This window comes from Lupinus angustifolius, chromosome LG17 (assembly GCF_001865875.1).
Source record: "Lupinus angustifolius cultivar Tanjil chromosome LG17, LupAngTanjil_v1.0, whole genome shotgun sequence".
NCBI lineage: Eukaryota > Viridiplantae > Streptophyta > Magnoliopsida > Fabales > Fabaceae > Lupinus > Lupinus angustifolius.
The window spans coordinates 7,776,864-7,777,360 of record NC_032025.1 but is presented as its reverse complement, the minus strand read 5'-3'; positions in this window follow the sequence as shown (position 1 = coordinate 7,777,360).

The window sequence follows — 497 nt, the reverse complement described above, 5'->3', positions numbered from 1 at the left end:
TGGTGCAGAGGAACACAAATCATGCACAACCCGCTATGAATGATTTGCGTTTCATGTACGCTGTTAAGAATAATGTGATGATTAACTGGCCTGAGGAAATATTAAAGATTGTGAATAGTGTTTCTCTATCGCAGTCAAAGCTGCTTCCCTACAATATCTTTATCTCACGGATTGTGGATTACTTGCATATTGACGTTTCTAACACCATTATTGTCGAGTATACTGATAAGGATCATCTGGTTAGTGAGAGTCTGATTCATAAGATGGGTATCTACAAGTACGGTACTACTTGGCAATATCAGGAGGACTATACTATTATTGATCTGGAGCTATCCAGTGATGATGATCAGGGTGTCATGGGTGATCAGAATGCTACTAATCAGGGGGAGCCCTCTAGGACAGCATCATGGGATTCTGTTTTTGGTATGGCTCAGATGGAGTCTATGGAACAAAGGCTCAATAACCGCATGGATCTTCACTTTCAAGGGTTGAAGGAC